Source organism: Manis pentadactyla, chromosome 5, assembly GCF_030020395.1.
Source record: "Manis pentadactyla isolate mManPen7 chromosome 5, mManPen7.hap1, whole genome shotgun sequence".
Lineage (NCBI taxonomy): Eukaryota > Metazoa > Chordata > Mammalia > Pholidota > Manidae > Manis > Manis pentadactyla.
This window is the reverse complement of record NC_080023.1, coordinates 161,646,148-161,670,659: the sequence shown is the minus strand read 5'-3', so window position 1 is coordinate 161,670,659 and position 24,512 is coordinate 161,646,148. Positions and strand designations below refer to the sequence as shown.

Sequence of the window (24,512 nt, the reverse complement as noted above, 5' to 3'; positions counted from 1 at the left end):
CCTGCCAGACCTCCACCTGCGGGCTGGGGAGCCGCCCCGCCCGTGCGCTCTCCAGGTTCCAGCCCCCTGCCTGCGCTCTGCGGCGCGCAGGGCCCCGCCCCGCCCCCTCGGCTCGCAGGACCCCTGGCCCCGCCCCGCCCCCGTGGCCCCGCCGCGGTGTCCCAGGGGGCGGGGCCGCGCGCAGCGGCGTCTACAAGGCGGGGGGCGCGAGGCAGGGGCGGGGCGGCACCAGCGCCCGCCAATCAGCGCCGCGATCACATCCATGCAAATACGAGCACAATGGAGAGAGCCCATCACTCGCCCCTGCAAGCAAGCTTGAAATGGGCTTCTACTGAGCGGCGGCCTGAGTGACCAATGACTCTGTGTTTTGGGCCGGCGAAGCCCAATGGCGTGGCTTGGAAGGCGGGCCCGAGCTGGGTTAGGGTGTCCTTGCAGGGTGTCTGAGCTAAACTTCACCAAATAATAGCTGTTTGTATTTTGGCTGCTGCAGGAGCCATTTTAGGTAAGTTCTTCTCTTAACTTTTTATTTTCCTGCCCGGCCTCAGCGGGCCGGCCTTGTCCGCGGGCCCCCGGCCCCGCCCCGCCGGCCGGGCTGGGGTGCCCCTATGAATGGAGCCGGGATGAGGGGCTGCGGTGGCGCCGAGGCCCGGCCGGGCCGGGGTCCGAGCGGGGCCGGCGTCTGGCGGCCTGGCGGAGGGCAGGCGGCGGCCTGAGGCCTGAGAGGGGCCGGCCTCCGTCGCGTCCCGCTCGCGCTCAGGCCGCGCTCGGTCGCGGCCGTCCTTGGGAGTGCGCCGCTGCGGGCCGCGCGGAGGGGCAGGGGTCCGGGCAGCCCCCCGCCGTGTCCCGGCGTGCGGGGGCGGGGCGTGCGGGGCCCCCCCCGGGGGCGGGCCGTGGAGCGACCCCCGGCCGGGCAGCGCTGCGCACGGGCGGGGGTGACCGCTGTTTCGCTGCCGCCCCCGCGGAGAAGTTGCTCTATTGGCGTCCTGCGTCTGTTTGCAGGGGTGGAGGAGGGTGGGCTGGTGCCAGGCTGCTGCTCCGGGAGGGGGCGGGGGCCCCCGCGCGTCCTCGGAGCGCGCGCCCCCTCCGCCCCCTTCTTACGCACTAGCGCGCACTCGCCTAGCAAATTGGAACCCTGGAGGTGTCCAGCAACCCCGTGGCCAAGTTTTGTGCATTGTTAGATTGCATGTTGGAGCTTGAAAAAATAGAAAATCTGACCCCTTCAGGGTATTTCTTTCTTTCTCTGTTGAGAAGTAACGGAGTCTGCTGCTCCCAAATTTCTAGGGACATGCCTGTCAGATGTGCAGGGGTTTGGCAGCTACTTGGTTTTTAAAAGGACGCTATTAGGAAATCCCCTCACTGGTGAGATAATTGAAATTTGAGTTTGTTTGCAGCTTCAGTTTTATTTGATCCAATTAAAAATACATAAGCAGGCACTTATATTTGTGTACATAAAGTATTCCTAGTTCCAGTTATGACGGATGTGACTGTGGTTTCTGTAGTGTGGGATCTAATAAGGCAGTATAATTCAGTTTTGAACTTGTAGGCCCATGTTCTTCTAATTAGGGTTTATGGATCATTAGTAATCTGGCCAAGGTTTGTAGTGAATCCTTGGCATCTCCAGGCATCTTTGGGGCTATGTGTGTGCCTTAATTCTTCATCCCTTCGAAACTGCTGGTTTCTCGTGTAACAGATCTACGCACAGACAAAAAATACATGTTCTAAAATGTTCACAATTTTCAGAGTGTGTTCAGTATTGCCTGAGATTCAATTAATTGCTTCCCTAAGGATATATAGGAATACTACGCCAATAGGCCCCAAATTTTAAGATACATTATGGAGATACACTTGTGGCCCTTTACGTCCAGACAAGGACCACTCTCTGCTCCCAAGGCTGTTTGTGAGCTGTCTTTCTTACTGGGGATCTGTACCCATTGACTGTGTGGCACAGTAGAGTTTGTTGGTAAGCTGAATTGGAAGATCAGGTTGGCAATGTCAGGGTGATAGTTTTTGTGAACTTTGGCTCTCTGGCAATAGAAGATTTGAGATCTGTGTATGTTAAAATGATTAGGCATGAATCGTCAAGTAATATGGTTTATGCCAACCAGAACAGGTGGTTTCATATAAGCAATGCATGACTGTAACTGAAGGAAGGCCTGGGAAAATGTGGAGCGGTAAAATTATTCATTTTGGACTTCTGTCCCAGGACACATTTCCTAGATGAATTATGAGGAGTTTAAGCTTTTTTCTTGATTAATGGACTATTAAAAGTTTACCTGTGCAGTCTCTCCTCCCACTCCCCCAATTTTGCTAACTTCGGAGTCCCACAGAGCCAGACTATGTGCTGTTCTTGCTGTAGCCTGGCAATGAACACACTGACTCTAGATTTGTTGTGAACTTAGTTGTCTCATTGTGGTATCACAGTCTGCTTGGAGTCACTTCTTTTATACTACAGTTGCTTTTTGCTCTATATATTTAGCTCTTTTGTTGTTATAGGACTGCAAGCTCTTCCAGTGTGATCAATTTACCATAACTTCTTAGTATTCTCTACCCTTATGATCTTATAATTATTATTTTTTATTAAAGTATCATTGATATACACTCTTATGAAGGTTTCACAAGAAAAACAATGTGGTTACTACATTCACCCTTATTGAGTCACCCCTCCATACCCCATTGCAGTCACTGTCCATCAGTGTAGTAAGATGCCACAGAGTCCCTATTTGTCTTCTCTGAACTACACTCTCTTCCCTCTGACCCCACACACACCATGTGCACCAATCATGATACCCCACAATCCCCTTCTCCCTCCCTCCCCACCTGCCCTCCCCTACCCCTCCCCTTTGGTAACCACTACTCCCTTCTTGGAGTCTGTGAGTGTGCTGCTATTTTGTTCCTTCAGTTTTGCTTCATTGTTATACTCCCCAAATGAGGGAAATCATTTGGTATTTGTCTTTCTCTGCCTGACTTATTTCACTGAGTGTAAACCCTCTAGCTCCATCCATGTTGTTGCAAATGGTAGGATTTGTTTCTTTCTTATGGCTGAGTAGTATTCCATTGTGTATATGTACCACCTCTTCTTTATCCATTCATCTACTGATGGACACTTAGGTTGCTTCCATATCTTGGCTGTTGTAAATAGTGCTGGGATAAACATAGGGGTGCATATGTCTTTTTGAATCTGAGAAATTGTTTTCTTTGGGTAAATTCCTAGGAGTGGAATTCCTGGGTCAAATGGTATTCCTATTTTTAGTTTTTTCAGGAAGCTCCATATGGCTTTCCACAATGGTTGAACTAGTTTACATTCCCACCAGCAGTGTAGGAGGGTTCCCCTTTCTCTGCATCTTAACCAGCATTTGTTGTTCCTAGTCTTTTCTATGTTGGCCATCCTAACTGGTATGAGATGATATCTCATTGTGGTTTTAATTTGCATTTCCCTGATAATTAGCGATGTGGAGCATCTTTTCACGTGCCTGTTGGCCATCTGAATTTCTTCTTTGGAGAAGTGTCTGTTCATATCCTCCACCCATTTTTTAATAGGGTTATTTGCTTTTTGGGTTTTGAGGCATGTGAGTTCTTTATATATTTTGTATGTTAACCCCTTGTCGGATCTGTCATTTACAAATATATTCTCCCATGCTGTAGGATGCCTTTTTGTTCTGCTGCTGGTGTCCTTTGCTGTACAGAAGCTTTTTAGCATGATGTAGTTCCATTTGTTCATTTTTGCTTTTGTTTCCCTTGCCCAAGGAGATACATTCAGGAAAAAGTTGTTCATGTTTATATTCAAGAGATTTTTGCCTATGTTTTCTTCTGAGAGTTTTATGGTTTCATGACTTACATTCAGGTCTTTGATCCATTTTGAGTTTACTTTTGTGTGTGTGGTTAGACAATAATCCAGTTTCATTCTCTTGCATGCAGCTGTCCAGTTTTGCCAACACCAGTTGTTGAAGAGGCTGTCATTTCCCTATTGTATATCCATGGCTCCTTTATCGTATATTAATTGACCATATATGCTTGGGTTTTTATCAGGGCTCTCTAGTCTGTTCCACTGGTCTATGGGTCTGGTTCTTGTGCTAGTACCAAATTGTCTTGGTTACTGTGGCTTTGTAGTAAAGCTTGAAATCAGGGAGCATAATCCCCCCAGCTTTATTCTTCCTTCTCACGATTGCTTTGGCTATTTGGGGTCTTTTGTGGTTCCATATGAATTTTAGAACTATGTGCTCTGGTTTCTTGAAGAATGCTGTTGGTATTTTGATAGTGATTGCATCGAATCTGTAGATTGCTTTAGACAGGATGACCATTTTGACAATATTCTTCCTATCCATGAGCACGGGATGTGTTTCCATTTATTGCTATCTTCTTTAATTTCTCTCATGAGTGTCTTGTAGTTTTCAGAGTATAGGTCTTTCACTTCCTTGGTTAGGTTTATTCCTAGGTATTTTATTCTTTTTGATGCAATTGTGAATGGAATTGTTTTCCTGATTTCTCTTTTTGCTAGTTCATCGTTAGTGTAAGGAATGCTGCAGATTTCTGTGTATTAATTTTGTATCCTGCAACTTTGCTGAATTCCAATATTAGTTCTAGTAGTTTTGGAGTGGATTCTTAGGGTTTTTTATGTACAATATCATGTTATCTGCAAAGAGGGACAGTTTAACTTCTTCCTTGCCAATCTGGATGCCTTTTATTTCTTTGTGTTGTCTGATTGCCGTGGCTAGGACGTCCAGAACTATGTTGAATAGAAGTGGGGAGAGTGGACATCCTTGTCTTGTTCCAATCTTAAAGGAAAATCTTTCAGCTTTTCGCTGTTAGGTATGATGTTGGCTGTGGGTTTGTCATATGTGGCCTTGATTATGTCCTTATAATTATTTTTATGGATGATTAATAGTACAGTTGGAAGTTCTCTGAACTCATCAGTGTGTTACTTCATGTAGACCACACAAGAAGTTGAAAGATGAGTTGGAATTGACACAGGAGAGCCACAACTATTACTGCTGCATATCTGGAAGATCCTTTAGCAGTTAGTTTTTTGATTTACTTTTCTTATACAAATGCCAAAGAAAAGGCGAAGCATAATCTCTCTTTAGAACTAGATCTCATTTTTTATTTTTGCCATTATATTACAGAAAACCTATCAGAAACAACAGATCTTTGGGCTACTGTGTCTTGGAGATCTCTAATTTATACAAGTTTCTGAGACATATTTTTGGTTTTCTTGGAAGTATGGCTTTGCCCCAGGCACTTTGTGGTTATGTCTCCCTGTGTTAAACCCTGAGGAAAAAGGGTTCTGTAACTTCAAGCTTGATTCTCACTGTCTGTGCCTGTGTTTTACAACTTCTGGGGAAGACCTTGTAATGAACAAATGGAGTCTAGCATGGGCCACATTATATTCTCAGCCCTCTTGAAAAGGCTTAAGGATTCAAGGACTACCTGCAAGCGTATTTTTGGTACATGTCAGTGACAGTCCCTGGGACAATGACACTGTCTAAGTCAACTGAGATTGTATTCTCACTCCCTTCTCTTCCCCTTATCCACAGTATACAGCAAGGTTTGAAATAGTTTAATTTTTAATAAATATTCAGTGGCTCTCTTTATAGTTCTATTCCTCATACACAGCTTTAGTTTAATTCAGGTGAAAAGCTGCAGTAAATTCCATGGGACTGCTTGCATTCTCCTGCACCAGGTTATTATCTTGAAAATGCTTTGAAATATGTAAAATAATAGCTAGGGCTTAGGTATCTGTTCTCTAAAGAGCATTTTTGTTTGTAGTAGCATGTGACATACTTGTGAGGGAAGCAAAAAGAACTAGCAGTGAGCAAATATCTGGTGTGTTGTTAGTACTTAGCCAGGCACTGAGGCCACCGATACGAAAAAATCCCATTTTCATAGCTATTCAGTGGGGCTGGACTGCAGCTCAGAATTGAAGTGATTTCTTTTAAGACCATAAAGCTGATAAATGAGAGGCAGAATTCAAACCCAGATCATCTGGCTCCAAAGCTTATATACTTTTCACCAAGAGCCCTCTTCAAAAGATTTCTTTAACAGCTGGGGCGTACCATCTGGTTTTTGTGGTATGGTGCTAGGTTAACACACTTTGCTGAAGTTCTACCCATGGGTCCACTTGTACTTCTCCATTTCAATAATTTGTCACTTAAGGGGCAAATTGGAATACATGGAGGGCTCCCTTCCCCCCTTGTCTCCCTAAGTGTAGGCAAGATCTTCCCAGGGCCCTTGGGAGTTCAGGTGTAGTCTGGTACAGTAATAACCATAAAGTGCTGATGGAGAATGCTGTCACTTTGTCCTTGCCAAAACGTGCTTTTCTTTAGTTCATTTTGTGGAGGTGTTGATACCCTCATGAGAAATCGTTACTTCCTTAAAAGTCTTAAAGGTAGTAAAATGGAGTTACTTGGAGTTACTTTAAAATATCCATCCCTGTTCCATTTCTGAACTAAATTAATTTGCATAAAATCCAGAGACAAATGTTTATTTTTGCTTGTAGTGCTTGAATTAGTTGGTTCTTAGAGTTCGTATTAGTGATTCTCTATGTTTAGCATTTACTCTTTATGTCATTTGCCATCAAGACCTTCAGAATCTCTGATAATGTATGTGACATAAATAGTTCCTGTTGTAAGATAATTTATTTTTAGTTGGTGAACTTTTTTCTTTATAGTCATATGAAAGGCTTAAAACTTAAGCAAGGAAAAAAACCTGAATTTTCAATAGACTTGCATGATGCTTTCATCCACTAGCTGCTTCAGAAGAACTTAACATACTAAGACAGTATCTGAAAAGTAGAATTTTAAGATAACTTGAGGACACAAACCCAAACATAAGTACAAGGTGGTGGATACATATTTGAGTTTTCTAAATTACTGAAAGGAGAGTTCTGTTTTTCTACTCTTTTATTAAAGATTCTTGAAGGGAGAATTCACTGATACAATTTTATAGATCAAATATTTTATCAGTAAATTTTAATACATTTTGGATCTTTTGCTCACTGTGTGACAAGTGTACAAATTTTTGGAATCTCTGTTTTTTTAATTCTAAGATTGTCTTTATGTGAAAGGTCAGGCTTCAGGTTAAAAGAAGGTCCAAGTACTGTGATAACGTTGACTTTTAGCTCCTACCTATTCACGATAAGGCTTTTTATCCTGGGATTCATGGATCCATAGGGAATCTTTGGCTGGTCTGTGGTCTGTGAACTCCCCAAAATAGGATGCCAAATTTTGTTTGTGTGTGCATTTTTATGGGAAGTGAATCCATTGCTTTTTATAATTCTCAAAGTGATCTTGTGACTCCCACCCAGCCTTCCCCACTCCCCATCTCTTCCTGCTAGTATGCAAAAACAATATTAAGGGCCATTGATTTAGGTCATTCCAAACCAGTTGTTTTGTCTGAGCAAAATCATTTGCCTCCAAGCTGACTTTTTTGATTTTCTTTTGTCCTTTAGCAGGTCTGGATCAGTTGGCTTGGGCTTGGGGAAGTATTTCTGCATCCCTCCCTGCAGCATCCAGGCATCCAGGCAAGGTCATCCCCAGAATTCTTGTCTGCCTCGTTATACTTTGGACGCTGTTCCACACCCTTGCCCACACAACCTGATAAGGGGAAAGGGATGAAGTGGGAGGCTTGAGGGCAACTGCTAAACAGTCTTACAGGGGTTGGGACTCTCCCTCTCAGCCATGTACCTCTGCAGATGGGACTGGAGGGTTGGCCAGGGCAAATGCTTCTGACATTCTCTTGTTTTGAACACAACTTACTCATTCTGTTACTGCTTAATTCAATATGTTAGGAGGAAAAGGATTTTCTTTCTTATATTGTAAAGGGGAACAATTAAAAAGAATCCCTCCAGTATAATATTGTCCATACTTTGTATGTGATACTTTGCAACTTTTTGTTAATGTTAAGTGGAATTTTTAAAAAATGTCTCGTTGAGCATGTAAGCTTATTTTACTTTATTTTTTATTTTTATTTTTTTATTAAGGTATCATTGATATACACTCTTAATGGTTTCACAAGAAAATGTGGTTATTACATTCACGCTTATTCTAAGTCCCCCCCACACCCCATTGCAGTCACTGTCTGTCAGTGTAGTAAGATGCCACAGAGTCCCTATTTGTCTTCTCTGAGCTACACTGTCTTCCCTGTGACCCCACACACACACCATGTGCACCAATCATGATATCCCACAATCCCCTTCTCCTTCCCTCCCCACCCGCACTCCCACACCCCTCCCCTTTAGTAGCCACTAGTCCCTTCTTGGAGTCTGTGAGTGTGCTGCTATTTTGTTCCTTCAGTTTTGCTTCATTGTTATACTCCCCAAATGAGGGAAATCATTTGGTATTTGTCTTTCTCTGCCTGACTTATTTCACTGAGTGTAAACCCTCTAGCTCCATCCATGTTGTTGCAAATGGTAGGATTTGTTTCTTTCTTATGGCTGAATAGTATTCCATTGTGTATGTGTACCACCTCTTCTTTATCCATTCATCTACTGATGGACACTTAGGTTGCTTCCATATCTTGGCTGTTGTAAATAGTGCTGGGATAAACATAAGGGTGCATATGTCTTTTTGAATCTGAGAAGTTGTTTTCTTTGGGTAAATTCCTAGGAGTGGAATTCCTGGGTCAAATGGTATTCCTATTTTTAGTTTTTTCAGGAAGCTCCATATGGCTTTCCACAATGGTTGAACTAGTTTACATTCCCACCAGCAGTGTAGGAGGGTTCCCCTTTCTCTGCATCTTAACCAGCATTTGTTGTTCCTAGTCTTTTCTATGGTGGCCATCCTAACTGGTGTGAGGTGATATCTCATTGTGGTTTTAATTTGCATTTCCCTGATAACTAGTGATGTGGAGCATCTTTTCATGTGTCTTTTCTATGTTGGCCATCCTAACTGGCGTGAGGTGATATCTTATTGTGGTTTTAATTTGCATTTCCCTGATAATTAGCGATGTGGAGCATTTTTTCATGTGAGTGTTGGCCATCTGAATTTCTTCTTTGGAGAGGTATCTGTTCATATCTTCTGCCCATTTTTTAATAGGATTATTTGCTTTTTGGGTTTTGAGGCATGTGAGTTCTTTATATATTTTGGATGTTAACCCCTTGTTGGATATGTCATTTACAAATATATTCTCCCATGCTGTAGGATGCCTTTTTGTTCTGCTGCTGGTGTCCTTTGCTGTACAGAAGCTTTTTAGCTTGATGGAATCCCATTTGTTCATTTTTTATTTTGTTTCCCTTGCCTGAGGAGATGTGTTCAGGAAAAAGTTGCTCATGTTTATATTCAAGAGATTTTTGCATATGTTTTCTTTGTAAGCTTATTTTAGAGAGAACATTCATATAAAGTTCTGTTAAACCAGATATTATTATAGGAAAAAGGGTCACATATTAAAGTTCTCAGATCCTTGTTTTATAATTTACTTAAGCAAATTGGTAAAATAAAATTCTAGAGCCACAAGAAAATTTTAAGAGTAATTTCTAGGAAGTGGCCGAACTTGAGAAATCCTGGAGATTTTCTTATATAAGTTCCATTTGTTGGACCAGCTCAGAAGTTGACTTGGAGAAAAATCTGTTTGTTTAGCTTGATATGTAGATTGGGGAAGACACCTAAGCCTTGGGAGTTTGGTGAAGGGAAAGGACTCCTGTAAGGGGATTCTGTTTGATGTGCACCTTCCCTATGTGTACGTTAGTAAGGAAGTGTGTCAGGACTGTTTACTTCTGGTTCAAGGAAACCATCAGTATTCTAAGAAATCCTCTGAAGGATTTTGTCTGATGAGCTAGATCCAGATCATATATTTTGTTTACTGAAATTTATATAATTTAACATAAAGTTTGTTAATGTTCATTGTGTATTTTTGCTTAACAACTCTTGCAGTGTTAGTCTAAATTCAACCATGGATTAGCATGAAAAAGTCAACCCATCATCCTTGTTTAAAGACTGAAATAAACTACGTGGGGTGGGGACCCAGTAATCTGTAATAACAAGCTCTCCTTATGATTCTAAATCATTGTTCTAAATCAGACTGGCCAGTAGAACTGTGCTGAGATAGAAAATGCCCAATATCTGTGTGGGACCTACTAGTCACATGTGACTTTTGAGCCCTTAAAAGGTGGCTAGTGTGACTGAGGAACAGAGTTTGAAATTTTATTTAACATTAGTTAGTTTGAATGTAAATAGTCACGTGTGGTTAATGGCACTGGCATTTGACAGCACAGCTGTAGACCCTTTGGCCCCTCCCCTTTGAGGGGACAAAGTGAAATTTTTTTCCCTTTATTTAGGAAAGAAAATACAATATAGGACAAGACTATACTTTAGCCTAAAATGAGACTAAGCAAATCACATAATAAAACTTGGCATTGTTTGCCCATTTATATTTACCTATTTATTTTTATCTAAAAGTTGGTTTGATGTTAGAAAATAGGATCAGAAAATAAATTTAGATCTCTGTTTTGAAAGGTTTTGCAAACAGCAAGATAGCTGTTCCAGTGAGGCCTTATGACCCTTCATGGCTGTGACTAACATGCATGATGTCTTTCAACATGATTTCTGAAGCTTTTTTTTCTTTTGAAAGAAGATTTAAGAGAGTTAGCATTTAAGTTCAATACTGTAGTTTTCTAGTTCTCAATATAAAATTCTGGTTTTTGAGGGCTCTTATTGCTTTAGACTAATTAGTGAAGATATTAGTGGAGTAAAGTATTTCCAGTTTATTAGCTTAGGGGATGTTTTTTCAGTTTATAAAGGTAATCTTTGTTTTTAATAGTGTTCACCAAGGCTCTCTTGAAAGATAGAGCCTTATCCTCTGTCCCCTTCCAATATATTTAAAGTTTGATTTGTTAAAACAAAAGGTTTCTTTTACTCATTCAGGTTGTTTATAGTTCCCTGCCTCCAGTCCCATGTACTTGTACTTCGAATTTTAAACTCCTAAACATCAAGGATAGCATGGATTCTGATACACTGAGCAATATAGTAGCCATCGCAGAACCGGAAATTATTTTGTGAGTGACAAGTAGAAGGAAATATGGCTATAGAAGTATGTGAAGATCCGCATGTAGAATTATAACTTTTAAAAATACTGTCCTGACATTATTAAATGAGTCTTTCTAATTATACTGTAGTGTTATTAAATATATTTTCCAGGCTTTAGGTTTCAAGCAAGAGATTGTTAGGCAGTTACTTTTGAAGAACAAGAGACAGTAAAGGGTGTCCCATGTGCTTTATACACTCCTGGAATGTTAGAATCAGAAGGCTCCTTGAAGATCATGGATAGGGCTGCAGAAGGAGCAAAGTTACTGATGCAGCAGTCTGTTGCCTTGTTTGTCGCATAATTTAATGCTGTGTCGTCCTCCATTGGTGTTCACTCAAAAGCAGCACTGTTCTCCCATCAGTCCTATTGCAGGGACTGTAGGTTATCTGGGCAGGAGCTCTGTTTAGCTGAAAATGACAAGTATTACTGACGGGCTTGCAGGGTTAATATTTTGAACATGCTGCTTTGAGCTCTTTTGTTTGACTCTGCAGAGAGTTTCAAGTCCTTAATCTCTAGGCATATATTTGAATTACTGCTTACGGGTCTGTTGGAATTTGAGATCTGATAGCTGACAGATCCCAAGCTTTAAAGGGTTGGTGGTTCCCTACTTCAGGTTTGCTCCCATCACTGTGACTGGTTCCCAGAGCTACAACTGGATTGTTGCATGAAATGTTAATAGAAGTCTGATTTCATAAACCATTCCCAACTACCAGCCCCCTTACTGACATAATGGTCGTGCTCTGTCTACCCATATCTGCTCTAACTGCAGCCTTCCATACCCGCAGTGCTCTCCCTGCCTTGGGTACTCCTGACTTCCTTCCTTGGTCAGTCTTGAATTAAGCTTTCCTTGTTGCGACCATTACAGCCGTGGTTGTTTGTGGTAGTTATTACTAGTTTAAGATTTAAGCATTATCAGGTCTTATACAATTCAACATCTTAACTACATTCTTCTAAACCAAAGCCTGTCTGGTTTCTCCAGTTTGTAGAGGAATAGAGTCTCAGTTGGAAGAGACTCCACAGGCCAGTTTCATTATCTTATTGATGATGGAATGGAGGCCTAGTCATGTAAATACTTTGTGAGACCATAGAGCTGGTCTGTGGCTAGGTCAGGATTAGAATTCAATTCTCATTTTACTGAATAGGACTCTTTCCCCAACTCTGATGGTTAGGGTCCTGAAAACCCATGTAGGAGAATTGCCCTTAAGAATTTACTGGGGGAAATAAGGGGAAGGAGTGAACTGAGATGAGAATTTGTGAAAGGTTGAATAATTTTTTTATGTTCCCTAAAATAAAACGTTTATCAATGAGATTTAACATCTTAAATGAGTAAGAATGAGTGGTACTATTTTGGTAACTCTTGTTTACTATGTCTTATTTACTGGAAGCATTTTGGCATGTCCTTATGCCTTGGTAAAAGGCTTGAGGTACTATTTTGGTAACTCTTGTTTACTATTTTATGCTTACTAGAAACTTTCTGGCATGTCCCTCCTTTGTATCAGGGCAAAAATTCACCTTTGCTTTATTGCAGATAACATATACAATGAATTTTTCTCATATCTGCACATTCATTCAGTTTTATGATTTGGATTATTAGAATAGTTTTTCCCACACCCCTCAATAATCTGATAATAATAATAGCAGCTCCCAGACATTGAGTGCTTACTATATGCCAGGTATGGTGCTAGGCTCTTTCATGGTGTGTTGGTCATGGGAGAGTTGTTCACTGGTATTCTGGTTCTTTCTCAGTTTCTGGATTGCACTTTTCCACCACCTTGAAGTTAAGCATGGCTGTGTGACTTGCTTTGGATACTGAAATTTGAGTGGAAGTGATGTGAGACACTTCTAGGCAGATCCCTTTTCTTTTTTTGCAAGAAATCTGCAGTGGTTACCGAGGGTGAGTAAGTAAGCCTGTGCTTCAAACCACTGAGTTTTTAAAATGGAGTTTTAACTGCAGCATAACCATCCTGAAGAATATATATGGATTATTATCATTGATCCTTCTGGCTGAGTTCTGATGTTAGCCCATTTTACAGTTGAGATGGAGACAAAGGAATCAAATTGTCTATAGTTGCAGAACTAGTGACGGAGCAGTTTGAGCCCCACATTCTTCAGCACTGGAGTTAGCTGCCCTTCTCTAGGCTGTGCTACCTCAGAACCTCCTATTATATAGAGAGCATGGGCTGTGCCTGTGACAAGTTCATGCCAAAGCTTAACTTTGCCTGTCTTTCATTCCTTCTTACGAGTAGGTGCTCCCAAAGTGCTAGGTCCAAGTGTGACTGTCTCTTACTATTTATCCTTCCATTTATATGTCATCTGTTACCTACTTTGCTGCCTTCTGGAATTCCATCTTTCATGTGACCAGGATAGTTCCTTGCTGTAAAAATCCTCGCATCTCTTCAAACTAAATTTCTCAGAGGGCCACATTAGCTTTATAAATAGGAGGCTGCCCAGCAATTGTAAGGGCGTTATAGCATAGTGGTTAAGTGCGTGGATTCTGCAGCCAGACCTCCTGGGTTTGAATCCTAGCTCTGCCACTTACCGATTATGTGAACCTCCCTGTGCCTCAGTTTCCTCATCTTTAAAATGGAGGTAATAACAATACCTGTCTCATGTGGTTGTTTTGAGGGTTAGAGTTAACCTACATAAAGCCTTGGAACAGTACCTGGCACACTGTAAGCATCATGTAAGTGTTGGATGTTTTAATTTTAAAGAATCAAGTATCTCAGGGCCAAGGTGAATAGAGGTAAATCATTACTGATCTTAATCTTTCTTTCTGATAATATTAAGATATTAAAGGCTTAGTACCACATTTAATTGAATTTTTCCTTTTCTTCAACAGGAATTAACTGAGTAACTCTACAAGGACTATGCTATTGGGGAGAATGACCCAGAGATTGCCCTCAAAGAATTTGCGGTGTAAAGTGGAGATAAGATATACATAAATATCTGTGCACAGATGATTGTGCTATTACAAGGTAGCCCATAAAATGTCATAAGACAAGAAGGATAAAGGGCCCTCTTTGGGACTTCACGAAAGTCAGAGAAGGCTTTGAATTAGACTGGGCATTATTAGAGTTGGAAGGATAGCAGAATTTGGATGTGTGGAGACTGGGTGAGTTCCTGGGGAAATCTCTAGGTAAAAGGAAGCATTGGTTTAGAGGCCCCAAATAAATAATGTCCATTTATCCATTCAGCAAACATATAGTGAACATTTACAATGTGCTAGGCACTGAAATAGGCCCAGGGAATGCCGCTTTGAACAAAACGAAGTTCCTGCCCCCCTGGAGTTTATGTACCAGCGAGTTTTTGAATATGCAAAACCATAATGTGTCAAGCGGTGATAAGGACTAAGAAGAAAAATAAAGCAGGCTAATGAGAGAGAGAATGAATATATATATATATATATATATATATATATATATATATATATATATATATATATATTACAAAGAAAAACATTAATTTCTGAAGTTTTTTGGGGTGTCTTTTGAGGAAACCCAAGACAGAGCTAAATGGCTTTTCCCTGTGCAAAGGGCCATATCTGCTGTTTTCCATGCTCATAGTTCTTTACTCCTCACTCTTGGCCTATCTAGATATTTTCTGTCCTTTGAAACTTGGTCCCGTTGTAGGTAGGGCCTTCCCCCGCTGTATCTGCCAGAAGCACTCTCTTTCCCTCTGCACTTCTGGGGCCAGATTTTGCCTATATAATTGACTTGGCTTTTCATATTGAACTGCCTTTGTCTTTTCTCATATTATTACTTGTTTATTCCACAAGTATGTGATGCCCATTTATTTAGTAAACAGTTACTGAATTTCCATTTTGTTTCAGCCATTCTGGGCACTGGAAACTTGAAGATAAATGCACATGCTCTTTGCCTTTGAGGAATGCACAGGCTATTAGAGGAGATAGAAATGTAAACTGGCACTACAGACATCATGGTAAATGTCAAATCAGAGCTGTGTCTGAAGTTGTGTTAGAATGCACGAAGAGGGAGCAACCATTTACCCAGGGGAGTTGGTTAAGATTTGAAATGAAGAAACTTTTAAATTGATTCTTGAAAGTTGATTTGCAATTTAATAACAAAAGACTGATATTGGTGTTTTTGAGTTTGGAGAGCCTTTTATGTATAGAAAGTATCCTGTGAGGGGACGAGGCAAATGACATGTTCATTGTGGCTGGTGTATAGTGGAGAGCCATGGAGTTTTGGTGGGTGATGGGGCTGGAGGAGTCGTTTGGAGACATGGAAAAGCTTTGAAGATCATTGTAGGGAGTTTAGATTTGTGTAGTCAGTGAGGAGTCATCAGAGAGTAGATTGTATTTTCACTTGGTAACGGGTTGGTTTGAAACAGTGGTGCTCAAATTTTGCTGCAGATTAGAATCACCTAGAGAGCTTTCAAAAATACCACTGCGCACGCTGTACACAATAAAATCAGTGTCTGGTGGAGAGGGACCCAGGTATTGGATTTTTGGTAACTTCCTAGGTGATGCTAGTGGGCACCCAAGTTTGAGAACCAGTAATTTAGAGAGGCCTGACAGGTTAATGAATTAGGAGGCTATTGCAGTGGCCTACCTAGGAGGTAAGTCTTTAAATTGAGGCATGGGAGCTGGGACAAGGGAAGACAGAGCCAACCATTAATACTTTTCTTTAATTTTCTGTATGTTTGTCTTCTCCAACAAAACTGTGGCCCCCATTAGTGCAAGGTCCAGTCTTTGAACTTCAAATTCCTCATAGAGATTTATGCTTAGTGGGTTCTCAATGAGTACGTAGGACATTTTTCATTTGCTTCTTTCCTTTTTGTTATTAAGTAGAAATTACTTTAGGGATTACAGTGGACGGAGATGAAACTTTTTGGTTTTTACTTCCTTATAATTATAATCTGACTACAGATTTAGGAAGTTAAAATTCAATATTTGAAACAGTAAGTCAATGTATGGACGTGATTTTTCCATACTCTCTCTCCTAATTAGAACAAAAAGTAAGTTTGCCTTTAACTTTTGGCATTTGTGTAAAACCCATTAGTGCCAGTACATCCTTTTAAATATAGAATCCAGATAAAGTATCTTGATAGTTGCAGTATTTTTAAGAACATGTCCACAACAACATGTGAAAGGTAAACCTTAGAAATAGCACCTAGATTCTGTCAATCTATGTAGTAATTTAGGAATTTATCGATGTGGTATATAGAGTCTGACTTGGTTTGTGCACTTGAAATAATCTCTCTTTGCCAGATAAATTCATTTGTGAATTAAAAATACTGTGAAACATTTTTCTTCTGTGAAACATTTTTCTTCTGTGAAACATTTTTATGTCAACTCTTCATTCTCTATTCTAATGGTGGGGAGTTGGAACATATATAAATTTAAAACTTTTGTAATGCTTGAAGGCATTTATACCTCTCCCCCTACGATTTGTATCTTGAAAAACATCAGTGCTATAGAAACTTAGAAGAAGAGCACCGTATCACCCATCTCCTAGATTCACCAATTAGTTTTGCCGAATTTGCTTTCTCTCTCTCTCTCTGTATATATACACATGTGTGTGCACGTGCATGTGCAAACTCATTTGTAGCCATATCCTTTGAGAATTTCTTGCAGACATTGTCATACTTAACTCCTAAATACTTTTGCATCTTTATCCTGAGAAAAAGGGTATATGACTATAATATAGTTATATCACTGAGGAAATGACATAAAACCAGTATGTCATCCATATTTAAATCTTCCCATTCACATATCCTCTAGCTTTTTTACTTTCCCTGATCTAGAATCCAGTCAAGGATTATGCATTATGTTAAGCTGTCTTGAGTCTTTACCTTTCAGTATTGATGAGTGTGGATTTCAGGAGTGGCAATGAAAGCCCCTATGAAGGATGGTGTGGCCTGGCCTTCTTTCCTCCCCTGCTTACTTCCCTCCATGCCCCCTGCCCTCCCACCCTCCTGTCCCCTGCCTGGGAATTGGATGGGAGTGGTAGAGCCTAGTGCCCAGTGCGTGCCTGCTTGTGCACAGCTTTGGGACTAGGAGAGGCTATGTTCTCAACAGAGTTGTTCTCCATTTTAGGATTACAGCCATTCAGGTTTTTGATTAAGAAAATGTGATAATGTTAATGAGATTTTTGAGAGAGGATTTTTATGGTTGACTATAAATCATCTGAAACATTGAGTTAGTCATCTTCTGCTATTTCTTGAGGGCCACTGATTATCATGACCTTGGCTTTATATAGTTTGTGGGGTTTAAAATTCTCTTCTTTTAACTAATAAGGACCTCCCTCCCTCTACACCCCTTTAATATTCCAGTGATCATGTCCTTTTGATCCTTTGCCCTTCTTGCTTTACAGTGTCCTGGGCAGACTTACTCCCTGTTGATTAAACTCTTGATGACTCTAAAATCTCTATTTCCATCCCTACCCTTTTCTGTGCTCCAGACCTTCATTTCCAACCACATAGTCAGCACTTCACCTGTATAATGCACATGCAAATCTGAGCTTAATATCTTTTCATGTAAATCTGAGCATTGGTTTGAATATTGAATGGGGGTGAGAATGATATGGTATTTGGCCAGATGACTAGGTACTTAAGGTGCATGTCCCTTATCAGCACCTGCCCTCCCTAACCCCCATCAATACTTAAAGGGAAATAGGTGAAGCAAAGGTGGGTCTTGCTGACAATATCATTTCCAGCTGCCCAAGGAGTCTTGGAAGTTAGGCTTCATGAAATGAATTATTTTTACCCAGTGTTTCTCAACCTTTTTTCATCATCACTCCCCTAAGAAGCCTTCTTAGATGATTTATTAATTTTTTTTAGCATTATTGCCCTCCTACCCATGAAATTTTGATACCACAAATATATTGTGTATCTGTGTATGTCTGCTTAATAAGCTAGTAAGATGTTTTAACCCCCCAGAACCAATTTTTGTCCCCTTGGGGCATTATAGCTTCATGGAGAGTACAGGTTTTAACCTAAGTTGGAGGCAGTCTAATGCCTAGAGACAAAGCAGGCAGAATACCTGCTGTGCTCTCTCCTACCTGCAAAGAATTTCCTTACTTAAGCTTGCGTCTGACTGAAACTAGAGTTTCATAATCCTGTTGTGACCATGACTCATAGTAATAACACTATTTTGTGCCCATTACACAATCTATGTAATTCAAAGGTTTTAATGCTCAGTCGTTATTCTTACAATTTTTTTTGCATTTCCTTTTTTTTTTTAATTTTGGTGTAATTAATATACAATCACATGAGCAACATTGTGTTTACTATATTCCCCCCATTATCAAGTCCCCACTACATGCCTCATTACAGTCACTGTCCATCAACGTAGTAAGATGCTATAGAGCCACTACTTGTCTTCTCTGTGTATACTGCCTACCCCATGCCCCGCCCCCACATTATGTGTGCTAATTGTAATGCCCCTTTTTCCCCCTTATCCCTCCCTTCCCACCCATCCTCCCCAGTCCCTTTCCCTTTGGCAACTGTTAGTCCATTCTTGGGTTCTGTGAGTCTGCTGCTGTTTTGTTCCTTCAGTTTTGCTTTGTTCTTATACTCCACATATGAGTGAAATTATTTGGTACTTGTCTTTCTCTTCCTGGCTTATTTCACTGAGCATGATGTCCTCCAGCTCCATCCATGTTGTTGCAGATGGTAGGATTTGTTTTGTTCTTATGGCTGAATAATACTCCATTGTGTATATGTACCACATCTTCTTTATCCATTTATCTACTGATGGACACTTAGGTTGCTCCCATTTCTTGGCTACTGTAAATAGTGCTGCGATAATCATACGGGTGCATATGTCTTTTTGAAACTGGGAAACTGCATTCTTAGGGTAAATTCCTAGGAGTGGAGTGTTCTTACTATTTTTGATGCACTGCATTTTTATTCTGTATTCTTTAAAAAAGTTTTATTGCGATAATATATATTCCATAAAATTCACTTGTTTTTATTCTAAATATTTGTTAAATTTAAAAGAAGTGCTGGTCATGGGCCCACTGACTTAGAGAAGCAGGACAGCCAGCAATAAGAGCCATGCTGGGGTAAAACTGCTTTGGAGAACCTGCCATCCACCAGAGGCGAGGAGAGAGAGGTAGGCAGAGTCCTAACCTTGAACCACTGTGCTCACTTTAGTCATTGGACCTTTTTTCAATGAATGCCCTTGAACTTGAGCAGACAGGCAGTTTTACGCTGGTATGGGGTGAAGTCTGGGCAGGTCATGGCAGGAGGTGGCTGCAGCAAGCTTTTTAAGCCCACAGGTACAACTGCTCTGGTGGCAACAGCCAGAGGTCTTGCCTCCCAGGAAGACAAAATGGTCAAATTCTGAGATTTGTGGTGCCTGCACCCCTGCCCTCCTGTGAAAGAGAGAGAGAGAGAGATGGGAGTTTGAAGGGAGGACAGAGTGATCTAACATTAGAGAGTAGAGCCCGGTATTCTTGAAATCTTAATTATTTAATGGGGTTTATCCATAAGAATATTTGAGAGAGTACTACAGGGATCTGTGGATTTGATTAATTCGCTGTCATTAATCTGTTAAAAGAGGAAAAGAAACAGGAAACTACCATGGTTTCATTAGAACAGAGAGGAGAGGCTCTAAAGAATGCTGTGTAGCTTTGCTTTGCTGGGGTGTATTTATGGTCAGTGGGAGGCCCTGCAGGTAGCTAGAGGGCATTCACTGGCTGAGCAAACACAGAAGCCAGTGGTGGGAAGGCCCAGAGGGTATATTTTGCCCCTGCTTAGTTTTGGCCCCAGTGCCAGGCAGGGCAGGAATATGATGGACCAAATAGAACCAAGGCATCCCATCTCAAAGCAGCAGAATACTTAGAGCAAATATTTATTGAGTGTTTACTATATGCTAAGTAGTAAGCATTTTATATTCTCTCATTTAGTTCTTTAAAACTGTGTGAGGTTAACTGAGGCATATGGAGATAAAGGAACCAGTTCAGGGTCACAGTTACTTGCTCTTGCATGTTATAGGAGTGCAGGATGTGAAGATGCTTTCTTGAAGAGAGCAGACCTGCTGCCTCTGGCAGCAGGTCTGCTGTGCCGTCCCTCTCCTCAGGAGCGTGGCCTACCTGGCAGATCCCATGATCTTTATGTAAGTCATTTGGTCTCTAGGTTGCCACTCTGAAGTTCACTCTTAGAGGGTGGTGACCACAATACTAAAAATAACATTGTCCTAGAGAATATTTATAGTTTTTTTCACTCCCTCTTCTTGAGTACAGACTGTGCCTTATCTGGGAAATACCACTTATTTTAGGACTGTAGAGTTGTACATTTAAATGGTAGGGCTTGTCCAGTGGTAGTCGTATTTCAGGTCAGTTCAGCGAATGTTTGCTTGCTTCCTAAGTGCCCTGCCATGCACTCGGTGCTAGGGCGACAAGTGTAGTCACAGTGTAGTGCGGGGAATAGACAGAACCGATACTTAAATTTCAGTGAAACAAAGTAGAAAGTAAAAGGAGCATAGAGTAGTGTGGGAGGTTAAGGAGAACTTCCCAGAAGAATTCATGTCTAATATATACATGTGTATACCTGTATAGTCACCATCTTTAGATCAAGATAGAGAATATTTCCAGCACCCCAAAAGATCCTCTAGTGCCCCTTTTTTTATAATACTGCACACTGTTCCCCCAACCCACAGGGCTCTTCTGACTGGTGTTATTAAAGGTTAGTTTACCTCTTGTACTTCATTTAAATGAAATTATATGGAATGTACTGTTTTTTATCTGGCTTCTTTCACTCAGCCTTATGATTGTGAGAGTCATCCAGATTGTTGGGAAGCATTGATTATTTATCAGTCACACTGCTAGGGAAGAGACCCAGAATCATCACATGTGAATTGTGCCATTGAGAGTAGGTATGAATTTATTAGTGGCATTCATTTATTCAGTACATGTTTACAAGTACTATATGCCAGACGCTTTGCAAGGGCTGAGGCTCAAAGATGAGTAAGTTCTTGCTGTCAAGGAGCTTTCAGTCTGATGAAGGAGACACACACACACACACATAATTACATTGAAGGCTTGGTCTGCTTTTAGGGGTGAAAGTAGTTTTTGAAAGATTTTATGGAGGAGGTGTAATTTCTTCTGATTGACAGGGATTATTTCCAGGTGATTGAAAGGTGGTACTTGTACACAGGTGTGGAGGTATGAAAACCCATGGTGTCTTCAGAGACCTGCAGTAGGGATGCTTTGATTTTAGTTTGATTGAGGAGTGTAAGAATGCCAGAAATACTGCTTTGGGAAGAAATTTTGAGGAAAACAGTGGTGTATAAGCTTGACTTTCCTCTTAAGCTGGAGCCTGGGAGATGCCTGCTTAAGGAATGGTCCTGAATGTGTCATTGTGGAGAAGGCAGGCATGGAAGGTGATTGCTTTAGCCAAGGAAGACCCTCCCTGCCGCAGTTTACCATTGGTGCTGTGGGAGACTTTTGTGAAGTTAGATAAAACAATAGAGATGCTTGTTACAAATGTAATCATTGAGATGACTTGAGATGTCTCATCAAGCCATCAAAAATTCCCTAAGCATGGGATTTAAGAGGCAGCTTCTGTCCTCAGTCCTGGGATTTTGTAGCAAAATGTGTTCCCTGCTGTATCAGTTTGCTGAGGCCACCATGACAAAGTGCCACAGGCTGGGTGGCTTACACAGAACTTCATTTTCTCAGAATTCTGGAGGCTAGGAGTCCAAGATCAAGGTGCAGGTGTGTTTTCTTCTGAAGCCTCTCCTTTGTGTTGTATATGAGGGTCTCTTCTTCTGTTGTGTATGTCCTAATCTCTAAAAAGGACACCAGCCATACTGGATTAGGGCCCACCCCTTTGACCCCATTTTAACTTAATTACCTCTTGAAGGGCTCCATCAAAATGCAGTCACAGTCTGAGGTGCTCGGAGTCATAGGGCTTCAACATATAAATTTGGGGGGGACGTGGCCACAATTGAATTTATAACCTGCATGTTGCAGAAACTGCCATAACATTGGGCTTCGTGAGGTTGTCAGCCAAGAAAAGCAGGGACCAGAACATTGCCAAAACAAGCAAGTAGCAGCGTGGTAGACCAGAGTGTGGTGTGACCCCTGTGGGAGCTGGGCTTGTTCAAGTACCAGCTCTGAGTTTATAGTGGCTTGTCTGTGTACATGCAGAACAGTGAGCCTTGAGTAATGTTTAATGCTGTTAACACTGTGGTATTTCATCAATGAATTAAGATTGAAAATAGGGACTAAGAAGAAAACCTAAACTGTAAAGGCCAGGTGGACATTGCAACAAAGATAATTTCTTAACTTTCCTAACTCTTAATAATCTGTTCCTGTGCTGAACAAACCATATTCCTGACTTTTGCCATTTAACCCTTTTTTTTGAGCCAGTGTTAAGCAGCTTTGCTTTTTCCTTTTCAAAACGTTTGAATACCAGAAAGCAGTTCCTAAATCAGATCACCTCAACCTTCCTCTTCCTGGGGGCTGGAAATTATTTTCTTTAGAAGAATTTTATTTTGAATTTTCTGTTGTGATGGCTACAGAGAGAGTGGAGGGTGGGAATTTTTCTATCCTTTAAGGAAGTTTCTTAGGGAAGTACTTTGAGATAGTATCCTCTTAAACTTGTTTCATTGGAGGCAGAAGTCTTGTTAGGATGAAGTTTGGAGGGACTGCTTTTAAAAAATCTGCATTGGAATTCTGTGGTAGCAGATGAGGCTGTTACAGGTACCTGGAAATGGAAAATCTTTGGTTTTCAGTGTAAAAGTGTTTATTAGAATAGTGTATGTCCCAGAGTTGCTGTTATAAGACCCTTTTCCAGAATTAGAACTTTAAAGCTTCTAGGCTACTAAGAGAACTCTATGAGATCCAGCCTACTGTGAAGCAGAGGATCTTGGGAAGCCTCTGCATGCCCAGGTGTCTTCATGTTGCATCCCTGTTAATGCCAGTGCAGTTCCATCGCCAGTTTGTTCCTTGCCTTAGTTGTGGGCTGGGTGACCATGAATTAGATTTTGCCAGGATGATCTGGCTCAGGAATAAGCATTTAAAAATCTCTGAACAGCAGACAAAGGTAGTGTGCATTGTGGCTCTAATTTCTGTTTATGTAATTGTTGTGTTGTCTTTGGCTTGGCTGTTTACTGAGGAATTGTGTTCTTTTAACAGCTAATACTCATTGTTTGAGGTTAGTTGTAGTTCAAAAGTGTACCCAGAAGTTTACATATATTTTGGAAAAATAAAACCATCTTTCTCAAAACTCTGTTTAAAGTATTTCCTACACACCCAACGGATTATATGTTGTAACTTCCCAGTTTTTTCTGTTTTGGAACTGGAGAACCTGTGACTCTTGGACCAACAGGAGACTGGTTTGAAATTCTGTGTACCTTGGTAGAATGGTCTCCAGGGTTTTTTTGTTTTTTTTTTTTCACTTTGGTATCATTAATATACAATTACATGAGCAACAGTCTGGTTACTAGATTCCCCCCATTATCAAGTCCCCACCACATACCCCATTACAGTCACTGTCCATCAGCGTAGTAAGATGCTATAGAGTCACTTCTGTTTTCTCTGTGCTGTGCTGCCTTCCCCTTGCACCCCCCTACATTATGTGTGCTAATTGTAATGCCCCTTATTCCCCTTCTCCCTCCCTTCCCACCCCCTGCCCCAGTTCCTTTCCCTTTGGTAACTGTTAGTCCATTCTTGAGTTCTGTGAGTCTGCCGCTGTTTTGTTCCTTCAGTTTTTGCTTTGTTCTTATGTTACACAGATGAGTGAAATTATTTGGTACTTGTCTTTCTCCGCCTGTCTTATTTCATCGAGCATAATAAATACCCTCTATTTCCATACATGTTGCAAATGGTAGGATTTGTTTTCTTCTTATGGCTGCATAATAGTCCATTGTGTATATGTACCACATCTTCTTTATCCATTAATCTACTTATGGACACTTAGGTTGCTTCCATTTCTTGGCTATTTTAAATAGTGCTGTGATAAACATAGGGGTGCATATGTCTTTTTGAAACTGGGAAACTGCATTCTTAGGGTAAATTCCTAAAAGTGGAATTCCTGGGTCAAATGTTTTTTCTACTTTTAGTTTTTTGAGGAACCTCCAAACTGCTTTCCACAATGGTTGAACTAGTTTACATTCCCACTAGCAGTGTAGGAGGGTTCCCCTTTCTCCGTGTCTTCGCCAGCATTTGTTGTTCCTAGTCTTCTATGTTGGCCATCCTAACTGGCGTGAGGTGATATCTCATTGTGGTTTTAATTTGCATTTCCCTGATAACTAGTGATGTGGAGCATCTTTCCATGTGAGTGTTGGCCACCTGAATTTCTTCTTTGGAGAAGTGTCTGTTCGGATCCTCTGCCCATTTTTTAATTGGATTATTTGCTTTTTGTTTGTTGAGATGTGTGAGCTCTTTATATATTTTGGATGTCAACCCTTTATCAGATCTGTCATTTACAAATATATTCTTCCATACTGTAGGATGTCTTTTTATTCATTGATGGTATCCTTTGCTGTACAGAAGCTTTTCAGCTTGATATAGTCCCATGTGTTCATT

The 24,512-nt window shown here is 41.0% G+C and overlaps 1 protein-coding gene across 3 annotated transcripts in view; it reads left to right on the top strand.

Annotated features, from left to right (window-relative positions):
• Positions 1-393: 393 nt before the first annotated feature.
• The window catches only part of CHD6 (chromodomain helicase DNA binding protein 6), a 191,231-nt gene continuing 167,112 nt past the window's right edge, over positions 394-24,512 (top strand). The window contains exon 1 of one of the 3 annotated variants that reach the window (XM_036902261.2): positions 394-502. The gene's annotated coding sequence lies outside the window, so the exon portion shown is untranslated. Of the gene's footprint in view, positions 503-13,643; positions 13,989-24,512 lie in introns of those variants that run through there. The other 2 variants (XM_036902264.2, XM_057503003.1) reach the window with 2 other exon arrangements.